The sequence below is a fragment of the Pristiophorus japonicus genome, unplaced genomic scaffold, assembly GCF_044704955.1.
Source record: "Pristiophorus japonicus isolate sPriJap1 unplaced genomic scaffold, sPriJap1.hap1 HAP1_SCAFFOLD_61, whole genome shotgun sequence".
NCBI classification, from domain to species: domain Eukaryota; kingdom Metazoa; phylum Chordata; class Chondrichthyes; family Pristiophoridae; genus Pristiophorus; species Pristiophorus japonicus.
Window position 1 is genome coordinate 714,461 of NW_027254520.1, and position 18,307 is coordinate 732,767.

Here is an 18,307-nt window from a genome sequence, read left to right on the forward strand (position 1 = left end):
CAACCACAGATGTTAGGCTAACTGGGCTATAGTTTCCTGCTTTTTGTCTGCCTTCTTTCACCGAGTGCAGCTCTCCGGCGCCAGGCAACACCGAGTGTGGCTCTCAGTCCCCGGGCAACACCGAGTGAGGCTCTCAGTCCCCGGGCAACACCGAGTGTGGCTCTCAGTCCCTGGGCAACACCGAGTGTGGCTCTCAGTCCCCGGGCAACACCGAGTGCGGCTCTCAGTCCCCGGGCAACATCGAGTGCGGCTCTCAGTCCCCGGGCAACACCGAGTGTGGCTCTCGGTCCCTGGGCAACACCGAGTGTGGCTCTCGGTCCCCGGGCAACACCGAGTGCGGCTCTCGGTCCCCGGGCAACACCGAGTGCGGCTCTCGGTCCCCGGGCAACACCGAGTGCGGCTCTCGGTCCCCGGGCAACACCGAGTGCGGCTCTCGGTCCCCGGGCAACACCGAGTGCGGCTCTCGGTCCCCGGGCAACACCGAGTGCGGCTCTCGGTCCCCGGGCAACACCGAGTGCGGCTCTCGGTCCCCGGGCAACACCGAGTGCGGCTCTCGGTCCCCGGGCAACACCGAGTGCGGCTCTCGGTCCCCGGGCAACACCGAGTGCGGCTCTCGGTCCCCGGGCAACACCGAGTGCGGCTCTCGGTCCCCGGGCAACACCGAGTGCGGCTCTCGGTCCCCGGGCAACACCGAGTGCGGCTCTCGGTCCCCGGGCAACACCGAGTGCGGCTCTCGGTCCCCGGGCAACACCGAGTGCGGCTCTCGGTCCCCGGGCAACACCGAGTGCGGCTCTCGGTCCCCGGGCAACACCGAGTGCGGCTCTCGGTCCCCGGGCAACACCGAGTGCGGCTCTCGGTCCCCGAGTCAGAGCCACCGGGCCCAGCACCAGCAATCCACGGGGGCAGCAACTCCCCCACACCAGGAATACAACAACTTACATTTATACAGCAGGCCCAGCAATTCCCAGCCGCTCTGTATCAGGTGGGAGCTGGATGTGGAAGTTACTCCCTGGCCTCCTGTGTGGGTCTGTTTGTTACATCAGTTTGAGCTGGATGGAGAGGGGGTAGAAGTTGCTGGGTTTCACCCCCTGTACTTCTGGTCCCAGTGTGACCAACAATTTCCCATGTGGGCCTGTCGAGGGAGGTGGGTTCCATTCCCTGAAGGACAGCAGTGACCCAGATGTGTTATTACGACAATCCGGCAGCTTTCATGGTCACTTATTTCTCGTGCCGGCCCCACAAGTGACCAGATTCATTAAGCTCAATTTCACAACCTGCCTTTGTATTTTTGTGGGTTCTCTCTCACACTCCATTTTCCTGTTTGAAATTCACTTTACAGGGTGTTAAAAGGGGAGGATTTGTCGACGGAAGCTCAAACCAAACATCACCTCAAGATCTGACAGTCACTCGCTACATCGGGACTGGAATATCATCAGCTTTTGACCATGGAAGCAGAAGGCACCGTTCACAGTGGGGAGAAACGGTACACGTGCTCTGTGTGTGGACAAGGCTTCAGTCAATCATCCAACCTGGAGAGACACAAGTGCAGTCACACTGGGGAGAAACTGTGTAAATGTGGGGATTGTGGGAAACGTTTCAACTACCCGTCCCAGCTAGAAACACATCGGTGAGTTCACACTGGGGAGAGACCGTTCACCTGCTCCGACTGTGGGAAGGGATTCACTACATCATCCCATCTTCTGACACACCAGCGAGTTCACACTGGGGAGAGGCCGTTCACCTGCTCCGACTGTGGGAAGGAATTCACTGCATCATCCAACCTGCTGACACACCAGCGCGTTCACACTGGGGAGAGGCCGTTCACCTGCTCCGACTGTGGGAAGGGATTCACTCTGTCAGGCAACCTGCTGAGACATCAGCGAGTTCACAAGTGACTGCAGGGGTTGGATTCTGCTGTTATTCACATCCCGGACTGTATCGTGTTCATTCTGACAGTTGGAGTTTATAACTCCTGTAACACTGATGGTAATAACTCCTGAAATCGACTGGAGTTTAATATTTGTGATATAGACACATAAATTAGTGTTGCTTTCAACACATTGCTGTGGATTTTTGTCTTTCTCACCTGAGTGTTTAGCATCACCTGGCTGGAGCTGAGAAAGGACAATCTGTGGGGAGGATCTTGCAGGGGGATCAGAATTTCAGCCTGGACACTGACCTTCAGGGCCACAGTAAGATCACCTCATTCTTTTGAACTCCAATATGTTTAGTCCAACCTACTCAACCATAAGTCAATCCCCTCATCTCCGGAATCAACTCTGGAATCTGCAGCAGACATGAGCAAGGACCTGAGGCTAATTAAATGACACATATTTCATTACAGACAAGGTTACACTGGGAGAAATGTTCAGTTAGAACATAATAAATAGGAGCTGGAGTAGGTCATTTGAACACTCAGGCCTGCTCCGCCATTCAATAAGATCATGGCTGATCTGATCATGGACTCAGTTCCACGTCCTGCCCGCTCCCCATAACCCTTTACTCACTTATCGCTCAAAGATCTGTCTATTTCCGCCTGAAATATATTCGAAGACCCAGCCTCCACACCTCTCCTGGGCAGAGAATTCCACAGATTTACAACCCTCAGAGAAGAAATTCCTCCTCTCAGTTTTAATTGGGTGGCCGCTTATTCAAAGACTATGTCCCCTAGTTTTAGTTTCCCGTGTAAGTGGAAATATCCTCTCTGCATCCACCTTGTTGAATCCCCTCATTATCTTATATTTCGATAAAATCACCTCTCATTCTTCTGAACTCCAATGTGTTTAGGCCCAACTTACTCAAGATATCTTCATAAGTAAATCCCCTCATCTCCGGAATCAACCTAGTGAAACTTCTCTGAATTGCCTCCCATGCAAGTATATCCTTCCTTAAATACGGAGACCAAAATACGGAGTCCATTACAGGCAAAATGCCAATTAAGCCAGCAGCACACTGGCACCTTAACAGTGTCTCATTGGCCTACAGGCTTTTCTTAAATAGATTTGCTGAGTGGATATAAACTTAAACCAGGTTTACAGATGTGATGCTCTATTCACATATTGAAGGTAGAAGAGATGCTGTGGGGTACATGCTAAGTCCAGTAGCTGAAAGTGATTAACAGACTGGGTTTTGTGTTTAGTGATCCCAGGCGTGTTACCAATACCAGCAAAATCGAAGCCCATGGAATAACAGGGACAGTGGCAGCATGGATATGAAAGTGGCTAAGTGACACACACAGAGTAGTGGTGAATGGTTGTTTTTCAGACTGGAGGAAGTGGTGTTCCCCAGAGGCCGGAACTCGGGCCACTGCTTTTTTTGATCTATATTAATGACCTAGACTTGGGTGTACAGGGCACAATTTCCAAATCTACAGCTCACACAAAACTTGGAAGTACAGTGAACAGTGAGGAGGATAGTGATAGACTTCAGAAAGACATAGACAGGCTGGTGGAATGGGCAGACATGTGGCAGATGAAACTTAACGTAGAAAAGTTTAAAAGTGATACATTTTGGGAGGAAGAAAGAGGAGAGGAAATATAAACTAAAGGGTACAATTGTAAAGGGGGGCGTGAACAGAGAGACCCAGGCGTATATGGGCACCAATCACTGAAGGTGGCAGCACAGGTTGAGAAAGTGGTTATAAAGATTTACGGGAACCTAGGCTTCATGAATAGAGGTATAGAGTACAGAAGTGTGGATATTATGTTGAACCCACGTAAAACCCTGGTTCGGCCTCAACTGGAGTATTGTGTGCAGTTCTGGGTCATCATCATCATCATAGGCAGTCCCTCGGATCGAGGAAGACATGCTTCCACTCTAAAAATGAGTCCTTAGGTGGCTGAACAGTCCAATACGAAGCCACAGTCCCTGTCACAGGTGGGACAGATAGCCGTTGAGGGAAGGGGTGGGTGGGACAGGTTTGCCGCACGCTCTTTCTGATGCCTGCGGTTGATTTCTGCATGCTCTCGGCGATGAGACTCGAGTTGCTCAGCGCCCTCCCGGATGCACTTCCTCCACTTAGGGCGGTCTTTAGCCAGGGACTCCCAGGTGTCGGTGGGGATGTTGCACTTTATCAGGGAGGCTTTGAGGGTGTCCTTGTAACGTTTCCTCTGCTACACCTTTGGCTCGTTTGCTGTGAAGGAGTTCTGAGTAGAGTGCTTGCTATGGGAGTCTCATGTCTGGCATGCGAACAATGTGGCCTGCCCAGCAGAGCTAATCAAATGTGGTCCGTGCTTCAATGCTGGGGATGTTGGCCTGGCCGACGACGCCAACATTGGTGTGTCTGTCCTCCCAGGGAATTTGTACGATCTTGCAGAGACATCATTGGTGGTATTTCTCCAGCAACTTGAGGTGTCTACTGTACATAGTCCATGTCTCTGAGGGTGGGTATTACTACAGCCCTGTAGACCCTGAGCTTGCCGATAGATTTGAGGGCGTGGTCTTCAAACACTCTTTTCCTCAAGAGGCCGAAGGCTGAACTGGAGGCGGTGTTGAATCTTGTCTTCAATGTCTGCTCTTGCTGATAAGAGGTTCCCGAGGTATGGGAAATGGTCCACATTGTCCAGGGCCGCGCCATGGATTTTTATGACTGCGGGATGGGGGGTGGGTGGAGTGGGGAGTGCTATGTGGCGAGGACAGGCTGGTGGAGGACCTCGGACTCGCACCTGTTTAGTGTAAAGCACATGCTTTGGTACGCCTCAGTAAATACGTCGACTATGACTTGGAGTTCAGCCTCTGTATGTTCACAGACACATGTATTGTCCGCGTACGGTAGCTCAACGACAGAGATTGGGGTGGTCTTGGAGCTGGCCTGGAGACGAAGAAGGTTGAACAGGTTCCCACTGGTTCTGTAGTTTAGTTCCAATCCAGCGGGGAGCTTTTTGACTGAGCTGGAGCAATTCTGGCTTCCGCAGTTTAGTAAGTATGCGAAGGCCTTTTGAGAGCGTGCAGAAAAGTTTTACGAGAATTATTCCAGGGATGAGGGACTTCAGTTACGTGGATAGTCAGGAGAAGTTGGGGTTGTTGTCAGAACAGAGAAGATTTGACAGAGGTGTTCAAAATCATGAGGGATCTGGTCAGATTAGCTAGAGTGGGATTAGCAGAAGCTCTTGTAGATAGCCGGCATGGGCTTGATGGGCCAAATGGCCTTCTTCCATGTTGTAACTAGTCTCTGATTCTATGATGATGAAAAATGTGTTGCCCCGGATTCTCCATCTCCCGGGCACTGGGATCCAGTTGGGAACAGAGATTCTGAAGCCCTGCCCACTCTCTATTCCTGAACCAAGATGGCCGCACATGCGCCCTGATCCCGCCCTGTGCAAGAAGGCGGCCCGTGATCCAGTCCACTCGGGCCTATCACCACGGGGCCTGTGGGCTCTAATTCAGAGCCTGAGATTTATTTTGTATCTAAGCCGTGCTGTACCTGCTCTGGGATTGTTTGATGAGATAGTGTAGAGGGAGCTTTACTCTGTATCTCAGCCGTGCTGTACCTGCTCTGGTAGTGTTCGACAGGACAGTGTTGATGAAGCGTTTTAATACATCCGAAAAATGACGGACAGGTAAAGACCATCTGGTCCATCAAGCCTGTCCCACACAATTGCGATATATCACAGCATATACATTCCACTCCACCCGAGTCCATGTGATCAACTGGGAGAGGCAAAAATACAGATTAAAAAAAAAACTACGACTATTTTGGAAAATAAAATCTGGGTAATTCCTCACCAACCCATCTAAGCGATGGAAACTAGTCCATGAGATCACTCTTGCCATTAAACTCCCTGCAGTACCTACCTTCTGTAAGTGTTAATCTCCGCCGCAGCCAGAAACAAAACCCGCTTTTACTTGAAGGAATTCAGTGAGTCTGCATCCACCACATGAGAGGGCAGCTTGTTCCAGAGGTCTACTGTTCTCTGGGAAAAGAACCACCTCCTGATGTCTAACCTAGATCTATCCTTATACAACTGAAATTTGCGTCCCTGGTCCTGTCTAACCTACTTAATTGAAATAAACGGTCAGTTGGAACACTCTCTTTCACTTTCATTATCTTATAAACCGCAATCATATCGCCCCAAATCGACACTGCTCTCAGGTAAAGAGTCCCAACTCTTTTAACCGACCTCGATAATTAAGATGCTTTAGACTTGGAATTAGTCGATGACCCTTTCCGGAACCTCAATATCACCCACCATGTGAGGAGACCAAAACTGGACACAGTATTCCAAGTGTGGCCTGACTAAGGTCTTGTATAAAGACAAAACAGTACTCCTCGCCTTATACTCAATTGTCCTATGGATACACCCTAACACCCTATTTGCTCCAACTGTTGCTGCACCGCATTGCTCGTGTACCTTTAAGGATGTATTCACTAGAATGCCTAAATCTCTTTCTATCTCCACCATCTTTAATGCCTTTCCCTGGAGGGTGTATGAATGTTGAGCATTCGCCCTGCCCACATACATAACACTCAACTTATCTGAGTTATACATCATTTTCCAGTCATGAGGCCAGTGTCCCAATACTTTAAGATCTGCCTGAATCAGAGGAGCCTCTTCTACAGTTCGAGCACTCGCACAGATCTTGGTATCATTTCAAAATTGTGCCCCGACACCAAAATCCAGATCATTAATAAAAATAGTAAAAAGCAACAGTCCCAACACTGATTCCTGCAGGACACCACTGGTGACTGGTCTCCAAACACATCCAAATCCATCTGTAACTGCTCTTTACCTGCATCCTGCAGCCAGTTCTGTATCCAGTTCAATATATTTCACTAATACCAGAGGCTCCGATCTTATAGAGAAGCCTCTTGTGTGGTACCTAGTCAAAAGGTTTTTGGAAATCTAAGTAGACAATGTCTACTGGGCTTCCCTCATCCACTAACTTTGTAACGTCTTCAAAAAATACAATTAGATTTGTGAGACATGAACTCTTTATGAAGCCATGTTGGCTTTCCCTAATATGTCCCTCCCTATCCAAGTATTCATATATTGCATCCCTTATGATTCTTTCCAGCATCTTACCTATAAGATATTAAACTGATGGGCCTATAGTTACCGAGGTCTGCCTTCTCATGTTGTTTTAAAAATGTGGACCACTCACGCCTCCTTCCTATCTGCAGGAACCATTCCAGAGTGTCGAGAGCTATTAAACATACAGGACAGGGGCTCACACAGCACATGTCCCATCTCCCGGAGGGGCTCACACAGCACATGTCCCATCTCCCGGAGGACCCTCACACAGCACATGTCCCATCTCCCGGAGGGGCTCTCACAGCACATGTCCCATCTCCTGGAGGACCCTCACACAGCACATGTCCCATCTCCCGGAGGACCCTCACACAGCACGTGTCACATCTCCCGGAGGACTCTCTCACAGCACATGTCCCATCTCCCGGAGGTTCCTCACACAGCACATGTCCCATCTCCCGGAGGACCCTCACATAGCACATGTCCCATCTCCCAGAGGACTCTCACACAGCACATGTCCCATCTCCCGGAGGACCCTCACACAGCACATGTCCCATCTCCCGGAGGACCCTCGGGTGACTGCTCTATATAATTTTAAGTTCTTAATTTTTTCTAAAACAATATTCTTATCTATCTTAATGTTACTGAGAAAAACTAGTGTTATTAAATTCTAAAAGTTGAGCTTGATCTTCAAGGGTGAAGACTGATGCAAGGTGCTCACTAATATTTCTACCATACTCAGTGAGTACTTTGTAACCTGTCCTTGAACACCCTTCAGTGGCCCAATACAGTCTTTGATAGTTCTCTGACTCTTTACATAAATAAAAAAGGCTCTTCCCATGACTGCCACAGTTACCGACAATTCTTTTTTCAAAACAACCATTTTGCTGATCGAATAGCAGCTTCCGTTTTCTTTAGTTCTTTGTATTCAACGCTATTTATTTCAGTGTTAAATTTCTTTAATTTATAGAGACATTTCTGTTTACTTGTTATTTGTCTTTGTACAGAGCCAGTCAGCCACCTTGGCTTTTTCTTACCACATTTGCATCTTTCGATTTTGGCTACGTCAGTTTTCCACATTTTAAATCTAAAATACGTTCCATTTATATTCAACATCGATCACATCACCACCAAGTAGGGTTGGCCAATTTACCTGTTGCAAGTCCTCTGCCATTTTTGAGAAGTTTGCCCTTCTGAAATGCGGTGCGAGTTGCAGGTTCTCAGTCACTTTGGTTCACCCTACAATGTGATCACTGTTGCCCAGATGTTCCCCCACATGGAGGCCTGATAGGAGGTCAGGCTGACTACTAAACACCACATCCAATATATAATTATCCCAAGTTACTTCATTAACATGTTGAGTCAGGAAACATTCCTGTATATTTCCACTAATTAAGACCATAAGAAATAGGAGCAGGAATAGGCCATAAAGCCCCTTGATCCTGCTCCGCCGTTCAATAAGATCATGGCTGATCCGATCATGGACTCAGCTCCACTTGCCTGCCTGCTCCCCATAACCCATTATCCCCTTATCGTTTAAATACATTTAAGACAGAAATAGACAGTTTCTTAATGTCCCAACTTCCACAGCTCTATGAGGTAACGAATTCCACAGATTCACAACCGTTTGGGAGCAAAAATTTCTCATCATCTCAGTTCTAAATCGGCGGCCCCTTATTCTAAGATCAAGCCATCTCGTTATAGTCTCCCCCATCCGTGGAAACATCCTCTCTGCATCCACCTTGTCAAGCCCTCTCATAATCTTATATGTTTCTATAAGATCACCTCTCATTCATAGAAACATAGAAAATGTGTGCAGGAGTAGGCCATTCGGCCCTTCGAGCCTGCAGCACCATTCAATAAGATCATGGCTGATCACTCCATCAGTACCCCTTTCCTGCTTTCTCTCCATACCCCTTGATCCCTTTAGCCGTAAGGGCCATATCTAACTCCCTCTTGAATATTTCCAATGAAATGGCATCAACAACTCTCTGCGGCAGGGAATTCCACATGTTAACAACTCACTGAGTGAAGAAGTTTCTCCTCAGCTCAGTCCTAAATGGCCGACCCCTTATCGTAAGACTGTGTCCCCTGGTTCTGGACTTCCCCAACATTGGGAACATTCTATCCGCATCTATCCTGTCCCGTCAGAATCTTTTATGTTTCTATGAGATCCCCTCTCATCTTTCTAAATTCCAATGTATAAAGGCCCAGGTGATCCAGTCTCTCCTCATATGTCAGTCCTGCCATCCCGGCAATCAGTCTGGTGAATATTCGCTGCACTCCCGCAATAGCAAGAACACCCTTCCTCAGATTAGGAGACCAAAGCTGAACACAATATTCCAGGTGAGGACTCACCAAGAGCCTGTATAACTGCAGTAAGACCTCCCTGCTCCTATACTCAAATCCCCTAGCTATGAAGGCCAACATATCATTTGCCTTCTTCATCGCCTGCTGAACCTGCATGCCAACTTTCAATGACTGATGAACCATGACACCCAGGTCTCGTTGCACCTCCACTTTTCCTAATCTGCCACCATTCAGATAATATTCTGTCTTCGCGTTTTTGCCCCCAAAATGGTTAAGCTGACATTTATCCACATTATACTGCATCTGCCATGCATTGGCCCACTCACCTAACCTGTCCAATTCAACCTGCAGTCTTTTAGCGTCCTCCTCACCGCTCACGCTGCCACCCACTTTAGTGTCATCTGCAAACTTGGAGATATTACACTCAATTCCTTCATCTAAATCGTTAATGTATATTGTAAATAGCTGTGGTCCCAGCACTGAGCCCTGCGGCACTCCACTGGTCACTGCCTGCCATTTCGAAAAGGACCCGTTTATCCCGACTCTCTGCTTCCTATCTGCCAACCAGTTCTCTATCCACGTCAGTATATTACCCCCAATACCATGTGCTTTGATTTTACACACAAATTTCTTGTGTGGGACCTTGTCAAAAGCCTTTTTAAAGTCCAAATACCTGACTTCCACTGATTCTCCTTGTCCACTCTACTAGCTACATCCTCAGAAAATTGCAGAAGATTTGTCAAGCATGATTTCCCCTTCATTACTCCATGCTGACTTGGACTGATTCTGTCACTGCGTTCCAAATGCGCTGCTCTTTAATCTTTAGTAATTGATTCATACATTTCCCCACCACTGATGTCAGACTAAGCGGTCTATAATTACCCGCTTTCCCTCTCCCTCCCTTTTTAAAAAGTTGTGTTACATTAGCTACCCTCCAGTCCATAGGAACTGATCCAGAGTCGATAGACTGTTGGAAAATGATCACCAATGAATCTACTATTTCTAGGGCCACTTCCTTAAATACTCTGGGATATAGACTATCAGGCTCTGGGGATTTATCGGACTTCAATCCCATCAATTTCCCGAACACAATGTCCAACCTAATATGGATATCCTTCAGTTCCTCCTTCTCACTAGGCACTCTGTCCCCTAGTACTTCCAGAAGGTTATTTGTGTCTTCCTTCGTGAAGACAGAACGAAGTATTTGTTCAATTGGTTTGCCATTTCTTTGTTCCCCATTATAAATTCACCTGAGTCCGACTGCAAGGGACCTACGTGTGTTTTCACTAATCTTTTTCTCTTCACATATCTATATCAGCTTTTGCAGTCAGTTTTTATGTTCCCGGCAAGCTTCTTCTCATACTCAATTTCCCCCCCCTCCCCTTAATTAAACCCTTTGTCGTCCTCTGTTGAATTCTAAATTTATCCCAGTCTTCAGGTTTGCTGCTTTTTCTGGCCAATTTATAAGCTAATTTCTTGGATTGGACACTATCCTTAATTTCCTTTGTTAGCCACGATTGAGCCACCTTCCCCGTTTTATTTTTACTCCAGACAGGGATGTACAATTGCTGAAGTACATCCATGTGATCTTTAAATGTTTACCATTGCCGATCCACCGTCAAACCTTTAAGTATCACTTGCCAGACTATTCGAGCCAATTCACACATCAAACCATCGAAGTTACCTTTCCTTAAGTTTGGGACCTTAGTTTCTGAATTAAGTGTGTCACTCTCCATCATAATAAAGAATTCTACCATGTTATGGTCACTCTTCCCCAAGGGGCCTCGCACAACAAGATTGCTAATTAGTCCCTTCTCATTACATATCACCCAGTCTAGGATGGTCAGCTCCCGAGTTGGTTCCTCGACATATTGGTCTCGAAAACCATCTTCCACCGCATTGCTACCAGTTTGGTTAGCCCAATCAATATGTAGATTAAAGTCGCTCATGATAACTGCTGTACCTTTATTGCATGCATCCCTAATTTCTTGTTTGATGCTGTCCCCAACCTCACTACTATTGTTTGGTGGTCTGTACACAACTCCCTCTAGCGTTTTCTGCCTTTTGATATTCCGTAGCTCCACCCATACCGATTCCACATCTTCAAAGCAAATGTCCTTTCTTACTATTGCATTAATATCCTCTTTATCTAACAATTCCGCCCTGCCTCCTTTTCCTTTCTGTCTACCCTTCCGAAATGTTGAATACCCCTGGATGTTGAGTTCCCAGCCTTGGTCACCCTGGATGACCATGATGCCAATTACATCATACCAGTTAATTGCTATCTGCGCAGTTAATTCGTCCATCTTATTCCGAATACTCCTCGCATTGAGGGACAGAGCCTTCAGGCTTGTCTTTCTAACACACTTTGCCTCGTTAGAATTTTGCTGTAATGTGGCCCTTTTTGCCTTCGGTTTCTCTGCCCTCCACTTTTACTTTTCTTCTTTCTTTCTATCTTTTGCTTCTGCCCCCATTCGACTTCTCTCTGTCTCCCTGCATAGGTTCCCACCCCCCTGCCATATTAGTTTAACTCCTCCCCAACAACACGAGCAAACACTCCCCCTATGACATTGGTTCCAGCCCTGCCCAGGTGCAAACCGTCCAGTTTGTACTGGACCCACCTCCTCCAGAACCGGTTCCAATGTCCCACGAATTTGAATCCATCCCATTTGTACCACTCCTCAAGTCACGTAGTCATCTGAGCTATCCTGAGAATCCTACACTGACTACCACGTGGCACTGGTAGCAATCCTGAGATGACTACTTTTCAGGGAGCCTTACTATGTATGTAACCCATGTTGTACCTGTACTGGAAGTGTTTGATGGGACAGTGTAGAGGGAGCTTTATTCTGTATCTAACTCATGTTGTACCTGTACTGGGAGTATTTGATGGGTTAGTGTAGAGGGAGCCTTACTATGTTTGTAACCCATGTGGTAGGTGTCCTGAGATTGTTTAATGGGGCATTGTAGAGGGAGCTTCACTCAGCATGTAACCTCTGCTGTATGTGTTTGGGAATGTTTGATGAGACAGTATAAAGGGAGCTTTACTCTGCACCTAACCCGTGCTGTACCTGCCCTGGGAGTGTTTGATGGGACAGTGCAGAGGGAGCTTTATTCTGTATCTAACCCATGTTGTACCTGTACTGGGAGTATTTGATGGGTTAGTGTAGAGGGAGCCTTACTATGTTTGTAACCCATGTGGTCGGTGTCCTGAGATTGTTTAATGGGGCATTGTAGAGGGAGCTTCACTCAGCATGTAACCTCTGCTGTATGTGTTTGGGAATGTTTGATGGGACAGTATAAAGGGAGCTTTACTCTGCACCTAACCCGTGCTGTACCTGCCCTGGGAGTGTTTGATGGGACAGTGCAGAGGGAGCTTTACTCTGTATCTAACCCTTGCTGTACATGTCCTGGGAATTGGACAGTGTAGAGGGAGCTTGACTCTGTAATCAACCCGTGCTGTATTTGCCCCTGAGTGTGTTTATGGGACAGTGCAGAAGTAGCTTTCCTCTATATCCAACGTGTGATGTACCTGCCTGAGTGTTTGATGGGGCAGTATAGAGGGAGCTTTACTCTGTATCTAACCCAGGCTGCAACTATCCTGGGGTTGTTTGGTTTGACAGCATTGAGTGAGCTTTACCCGATATCTAACCCGTGTTGTACCTGCCTTGAAGTGTTTGATGGGACAGTGTGGAGAGAGCTTTACTCTGTATCTAACACGTGCTGTACTTGCCCTGGGAGTGTTTAATGGGACACTGTAGAGGGAACTTTACTCCGTATCCAACACGTGCTGTACCTGCCGTGGGACTGTTGGATGGGACAGTTCAGAGGGAGCTTAACTGTATATCTAATCCTTGCTGTTCCTGTCCTGGGAATGTTTGACAGGACAGTTTAGAGGGAGCTTTACTCTGTATGTGAAGCGTGCTGTACCTACCCTGGGAGTGATTGATGGGCAGTGCAGTGGAAGCTTTGCTCTGCATCTAACCCGTGCTGTATCTGCCCTGGGGGTGATTGTTGGGATATTGTGGAGTGAACTATACTCTGAATTAACTCATGTACCTGTACTGAGAGGATTCGCTGGGACAGTGTAGAGGAAGCCTAACTATGTACGGAACCCTTGCGGTAGGTGCCCTAGGATTGTTTGATGGGCTAGCGTCGAGGGAGCTTTACTCTATATTTAACCAGTGCTATACCTGGTCTGGGAGTGATTCATCGTAAAGTGTAGACAGAGCTCTGTGCCAACCCGAGCAGTTCCTGCCGTGTGAGTGTTTGATGGGACAGTGTAGAGGGAGCTTTATTCTGTATCTAACCCATGTTGTACCTGTACTGGCAGTATTTGATGGGACAGTGCAGATAGAGCCTTACTATGTATGTAAACAATGCGTTAGGTGCCCTGGGTGTGTCTGATGGGACAGTATAAAGGGAGCTTTAATCTGTATCTAATCCGTGCTGCATCTGCCTGGGAGTGTTTGATGGGACAGTGTACAGGGAGCTTTACTCTGTATCTAACTCATGCTGTACCTGCTCTGGGAGTGTTTGATGGGACAGTATCGAGCGAGCTTTACTCTGTATGTAACCTGTGCTGTACATGCCTGGGGGTGTTTGATTGGACAGTGTAGAGGGAAACATTACTCTGTATCGACCCCTTGCTATACCTGTACCGGGAATTGGACTGTGTAGAGGGAGATTTACTCTGTATCTAACACCGTGCTGTATTTGCCCCTGGGAGTGATTGTTGGGAAAGTGCAGAGGGAGCTTTACTCTGTATCTAACTCGAGCTGTACCAGCCGTGGGAGTGATTGATGAAACTGTGCAGAAGGAGCTTTATTCTGTATCTAACCCAAGCTGCAACTACCCTGGGATTGTTTGGTTTGACAGAATTGAGTGAGCTTTACCCTATATCTAACCTCTGCTGTCCCTGCCCTGGGGTTGTTTGATGCAACAGTGCAGAGGGAGCTTTACTCCGCATTGAATCAATGTTGTACCTGTCCTCGGAATGTTTGATGGGACAGCGTATAGGGTGCTTTACTGTGTATCTAACCCGTGCTGTTCCTGTGCTGAGAGTATCTAATGGGATACTGTAGACAGAGCTTTAATCTGTATATGACCCGTGCTGTACCTGCCCCGAGAGTGTGCGATGGGACAGTTTAGAGGGAGCTTTAATCTGTATCTAACCCGTGCTGTACCTGCCCTGGGAGTGTTTGATGGGACAGTGTAGAGGGAGCTTTACTCCGTATATAACCCGTGCTGTACCTGCTCTGGGAATATTTGATGGGACAGTGCAGAGGGAGTTTTACTCCATATATAACCTGTGATGTACCTGCTCTGGTAGTGGTGATGTGAACCTAGCTGTGTCCATTCTCATTCTTGTTGAAGATGTTGGATCTTCTCCCCTGTTTGGACCTTCAGCCATGGCGATGACAGGCGTTCCCAGGTTGTGATGCTCTGTAATAAATTAAATATTAATAGGAGGGTTAGAGGGAAATATTAAAATGGGAAGGAGGACATTGCCTTGTTCAATATGATACCCAGTCCCTCCTCCCCCACCAGTACAACAGCGGTTAGCTCTGAGATCGAGCATTTCCCGAGTGTTACGATCAACTCTCCACATCAGGTGTGACACAGACAGCTGCCCAGTAAATCCAGTGAGTCCCACTGATCTCCACAACCCACTTCCAGACGGGCTCCCGTCGGCCGAGACTCCGCACTGGGAGTGCCCATTGGTGAGATTTACTCACGGTGCAGGCCCAAACCATTATTGCCGAGGTAGGGAATATTCAGCAGGGAAATGTGGAGCGGTTGATCATTGATGGATTAAATGATCCTTTACTCAGTTTTACATAGCCTGGCATAAGAACATAAGAAATAGGAGGAGTAGGCCATCTGGCCCCTCAAGCCTGCTCCGCCATTTAATGGCGGTATTGTATTATTTTTATTCACAGATGTGTGTGTAATATTTTTGAGTTGGAATATTAATTTATGGCATTTTATGAATATTATATCTATCCACATACACGACATATAGCTGGGTGTAATTCCTCTGGTCTCTATGGGCAGTGATATTGTCCGTGTGTTCAGGGAGATGTGAACTGGTTGCTGCTTCTATTTGAAAATATTGTCCATTTCTCTTGGTGTCAGCACCTGATTAATGAACTCCACTGGGTGGGCCACATTGTTCACATGCCTGACACAAGACTCCCAAAGCAAACTCCTTCATGGCAAACAAGCCCAAGGTGGACGGAGGAAACGTTTCAAGGACACCCTCAAAGCGTCCTTGATGAAATGCAACATCACCACCGACACCTGGGAGTCCCTGGCCAAAGACCGCCCTAATTGGAGGAAGTGCACCTGGGAGGGCGTTGAGCACCTTGAGTCTCGTTGCTAAGAGCATGCAGAAATCAAGCTCAGGTAGCGGAAGGAGCGTGCGGCAAACCAGTCTCACCCACCCCTTCCCTCAACCACTGTCTGTCCCACCTGTGCCAGAGACTGTGGTTCTCATATTGGACTCACTGTTAGAGTGGAAGCAAGTTTTCCTCGATTCTGACGGACTGCCTGCGATGATGAAGAATGAGCACTTTAGGAGGTGAGAACATTTCCCACTGTGCCACTGATAACATAATGTAGAATGAATTGTGTACCTTCACAGTCAGGGGATACATAACATTGATTTGTTTCATTATCTTTAGGTGTCTTACAATCTCAAGACACCATACATATATAATTGGTAGAGTTAGCTGCTGTTTTACAATCACAATTCTCCACTTGTGCTTGTGCAGACACACGCTCATGCACGTTAACTGTCAACATCCTTTCCACACTGTGGAAATACAAGCGATTCAGTCTCGAATCAGAAATTTCTCCAAACAGTTCTTGAAGTTATTCTCTGGCATTAATTTCTGAGGAGTTCGTAAATGAACAACAGGGTTTTGGAAGAGTGCAAGTTTACGGGGGGTGTAAGAAGGGACACCGGCCAGGAGATGATGGGATATTCAAGGCTAGAGGTAGCAAAGGCAGAGACAAGGTTTTTAGCAAAAGATGGTTCACCTGCTTTTGTTCCTCAGTCTGCAACCCCTGCTCACTTCCAGCTGTAGACCTTTCTCTGTAAAGCCATCATTTATCCGAGATCTAATTATGCGAGACAGAAAATTAGATACATATTGATAAAGTGATGTGGATTGGGACTCTCTTTGACCTTTCTCCCCAGTCCCCCCGGACCAGTGTGTATCTGAGTCAATAGGACTCTCTCTAACCTTTCTCCCCAATCCCCCAGGACCAGTATGTATCTGAGTCAATGGGACTCTCTCTGACCTTTATCCCCAGGACCAGTGTGTATCTGAGTCAATGGGACTCTCTCTGACCTTTCTTCCCAGTCCCCAGGACCAGTGTGTATCTGAGTCAATGGGACTCTCTCTGACCTTTATCCCCAGGACCAGTGTGTATCTGAGTCAATGGGACTCTCTCTGACCTTTCTCCCCAGGACCAGTGTGTATCTGAGTCAATGGGACTCTCTCTGACCTTTCTTCCCAGTCCCCAGGACCAGTGTGTATCTGAGTCAATGGGACTCTCTCTGACCTTTATCCCCAGGACCAGTGTGTATCTGAGTCAATAGGACTCTCTCTAACCTTTCTCCCCAATCCCCCAGGACCAGTATGTATCTGAATCAATGGGACTCTCTCTGACCTTTATCCCCAGGACCAGTATGTACCTGAGTCAATGGGACTCTCTCTGACCTTTCTTCCCAGTCCCCAGGACCAGTGTGTATCTGAGTCAATGGGACTCTCTCTGACCTTTATCCCCAGGACCAGTGTGTATCTGAGTCAATGGGACTCTCTCTGACCTTTCTCCCCAGTTTATCCCCAGGACCAGTATGTATCTGTGTCAAAGGGACTCTCTCTGACCTTTCTCACCAGTCTATCCCCAGGACCAGTGTGTATCTGATTCAATGGGACTCTCTCTGACCTTTCTCCCCAGTCTATCCCCAGGACCAGTGTGTATCTGAGTCAATGGGACTCTCTCTGACCTTTCTCCCCAGTCCCCCAGGACCAATGTGTATCTGAATCAATGGGACTCTCTCTGACCTTTCTCCCCAGTCTATCCACAGGACCAGTGTGTATCTGAGTCAATGGGACTCTCTCTGACCTTTCTGCCCAGTCTATCCCCAGGACCAGTGTGCATCTGCGTCAATGGGACTCTCTCTGACCTTTCTCCATTGTCCATCCCCAGGACCAGTGTGTATCTGATTCAATGGGACTCTCTCTGACCTTTCTCCCCAGTCCCCCTGGACCAGTATGTATCTGAGTTAATGGGAATCGCTGACCTTTCTCCCCAGTCTATCCCCAGGACCAGTGTGTATCTGAGTCAATGGGACTCTCTCTGACCTTTCTCCATTGCCCATCCCCAGGACCAGGGTTGTATCTGAATCAATGGGTCTCTCTCTTACCTTTCGCCGCTATCGATGTATGGAAGCTCTTTGAATCAATAGTTTTCTCTCTTTGTTGCTCACACAATCCTGGTCTGGTTCACCTGGTGCTGTTCCTCAGTCTACAATCGCAGTTAGGTCCACAGCTAGAAATTTCTCAAGCACTCCTACATTCACCAGGACAGAAAATGAGAACAATATTATCGGTGTGAAATAGAGTGCGATGTTAACCTACCTTGTAGTTACTGGTGGAAACAAAACATTCAAGTAAAAATAATTCCATATTCCACGGTTAGAGACTCCTCATTTACCGGCCGTGAATTTTCCAGGAGTAGGTCACATATTAAAGATAGAAACATAGAAAATAGGTGCAGTAGCAGGCCATTCGGCCCGACTAGCCTGCACCGCCATTCAATAAGATCATGGCTGATCATTCAACCTCAGTACCCCACCCCTGCCTTCTCTTCATACCCCTTGATCCCTTTAGCCCAAAGGGCCTCATCTAACTCCCCTTTGAATATATCCAATGAACTGGCCTCAATGAACTTTCTGTGGTAGAGAATTCCACAGGCTCACAATTCTCTGAGCGAAGAAGATTCTCTTCATCTCG

General features: G+C 47.5%; 1 protein-coding gene across 3 annotated transcripts in view; it reads left to right on the top strand.

Moving 5' to 3' along the window:
* LOC139255461 (zinc finger protein 239-like) overlaps positions 1 to 18,307 on the top strand; it is a 126,222-nt gene that overhangs the window by 12,353 nt on the left and 95,562 nt on the right. Inside the window, exon 3 of one of the 3 annotated variants that reach the window (XR_011592053.1) lies at positions 1,340 to 2,022. The exons of the other annotated variants lie outside the window; for them this stretch is intronic. The gene's annotated coding sequence lies outside the window, so the exon portion shown is untranslated. Of the gene's footprint in view, positions 1 to 1,339; positions 2,023 to 18,307 lie in introns of those variants that run through there. 3 annotated transcript variants of the gene reach the window in all.